Below are 2,420 nucleotides of genomic sequence, written 5' to 3' on the forward strand. Positions count from 1 at the left end.
TCTCTCACTTGTTTCCTGTCAGCCTCTTTGTGAATACTTTATAAAATATAACAGTCAACTGGCCTTTCCCATCTTACCCGAAAGGCAATCTGATTTCATCAGTCTCAAATATAAACAAACAAAATGTGCTTAAGCAAATATCAAACCGTTATAATTGTCCATGTCTTTATAGGACTTAACCATTAAACACTTAAAGATTGTAGAAAGTTAGGTGGAGCCTTGGAGATCTGATTGTTACAGCATGCCGTGCATAGTGTGTGAGTGGACTCAAAAGGAATGCAGGACTCAGACTCAGGCTTGACAAGATAAGTGCATTTAATGAGTGTATAGACGAGGAGTGACAGAGCTGGTCTCATCCGCCGGTCGCGGGGCAGCTGGGAGCGCTGGGTGGACTGGACTGCTGGTGTTGCAACCCAGGGTTGGAGGTGGGACGCAGCTTGCTAAAGGAGAGCAGAGGGAGAGAGCATGAGAGAACTGAACAGCTATGCTGAGGTTGGAGCTAGTTCTGGTGGAATACTGTGGACCTGGTTAGCCGACTGCGCTGGCTCTTGGCAGGTGAGAGCCGCAGGCAGAAGAAACAGTCTAGGGCAGCAGGAGAGAGTGCAGGACACACAAGTAAGGTACCACCTTTCATCAAACATAATTTGACAGGTGGCCAAGCCCCCTTAGTCCCGCCTCTCATCCAATCAGAATCGTTCTTCCGGTCCTTAGTCCCGCCCATCCAATCAGCTTCATTCTTCCGGTTTCTGGTCCCCACGTGGCCTCCACGTGGTCCCTGGGTGTACCCTCCAACCCCCTTGCATCTGTTGATGAAGATAAGGAAGTCATGACGCATTTGCAGCTGGAGATCAGGAGGTTGTGGTTAACCGCATCTGAAAAGATAAACAAACAGCAGTTACATTGTATACACGCCTATGGTTATGTAGATAAGAATATAACTGTATTTGATATTGGTTTGTAGCTTGGAATAAACACCCAACAGTGGTTCACTTGTTCATTTTACCTTCTGTTGCAAACAAGGAATAGCAAGACAGAATATCGAGCTACTGTTGATGAACAGCTTTTTCTATTGCACAAAAAGAGTAGCAAGACAAAAATGTCAAACTACAGTCAATGAACAGCGTTTTCTGCACGACTCGGGGTATTATCAGTAACAGACGCGTCGCTTACAACAAGCCAGAGCTCTTTTTATCACTAACCACTGCTTAGGTAAGCATACACTTCATAAAACTCTGTTATAAATACCTTGGGTTTAAAGAATGGGTTTAAGGAGCGTTTTTAGAGGTGTCCAGACAAGACAAGACCAGCATGAGCACAGGTAACTCTGCACGAAAAACAAATACAATTATTTTTGTTCTACTTGAAAAGTATGTGTGTTAATGCTACCGCTTAACTCACACCAGGGGGGTCCAACAATGCTAATAACGGAGCTCCTGTGGAAGACCGATTCAGTAAGTATTTTACCTGCTACTTTTTAGCTACTAACTCTACTCTATGTATATTTGGTTTCTTTTTTCTGAAAAAACTATTCTACACCCAACAGACACCTATTTTCGTGTGTATGAACGAGCTTTTCGACAGCAGCAACAACAACAACAAGCGCTACTGACACCGCGTGTGTTTGGTAAGTTTAAAGAATCAAAAACCAGATTAAAAAATATATAGCCTGTGTAGACAATACAGCTGAACTCTCTCTTTTTCTTTCAAAAAAGAATCGGCTAACCACCATCAACAGCCCCTACCTGACCCTCAAGAAAGTGAGTATGTTCACATTCTCTCGGTTAACTCTATCTGTATACCTTTTTAGTATATAATAAGTGTTCTTACCGCTCGTATTAACTTGTAGTTCCAGACGATGTGCTGCTGATGCATACCCCGGCTACTGTTGAGGAAGAAGAAGAGCAACAATACAGTCAAGAGGGACCGGAAGTTCAGGATCAAGCCACTCAGACAGCGCCCCCTCAAGACGAGCCTGATCAGAAACCTGTGATTCAAGCAGCCCCAGGAGAAACAGCAGTGGTGCCGCCGGAGCCAGAGCCACAAACCGCAGCAGACCCAGAGCCAAAGCGACCGCGCTCGAGCAGGGCTTCGGTCGGATCAAGCCGTTCAAAGCGTCGGCGTTCATCATCTTCTGACTCCTCCTCAAGTAAGTCTAATATTATTATTATTTCACCGTGTATTTTTTTTTTTTTTAGTTCTCATTCATCAGCATCCTGTATTAACCTTCGTTTTTATTTACCCCTGCAGGCTCTCGTAGGAGAAGGAGGAGGAGGAGAACGGCACTCCAGGCGCCTGATTGTGGATGTCCAGGAACGCGAGATGACAGGACCTTCAATCCGTACGCTAAGTGTCACTCGAACATGTTAATGATGCATTTGAACCGACTGTTGTGTGAATCCTTTCAATTAATGGGTGATATT

The 2,420-nt window shown here is 44.6% G+C and overlaps 1 long non-coding RNA gene across 1 annotated transcript; it reads left to right on the forward strand.

Annotated features, from left to right (window-relative positions):
- The first annotated feature begins 1,154 nt into the window (after positions 1-1,154).
- On the forward strand, positions 1,155-2,134 carry LOC109974547 (uncharacterized). The gene is made up of 4 exons (XR_002276974.1): positions 1,155-1,451; positions 1,544-1,624; positions 1,713-1,757; positions 1,847-2,134. It is a non-coding gene; the product is annotated as an uncharacterized LOC109974547 (long non-coding RNA).
- Positions 2,135-2,420: the final 286 nt, after the last annotated feature.

Source organism: Monopterus albus, unplaced genomic scaffold (genome assembly GCF_001952655.1).
Source record: "Monopterus albus unplaced genomic scaffold, M_albus_1.0 scaffold338.1, whole genome shotgun sequence".
Classification (NCBI taxonomy): domain Eukaryota; kingdom Metazoa; phylum Chordata; class Actinopteri; order Synbranchiformes; family Synbranchidae; genus Monopterus; species Monopterus albus.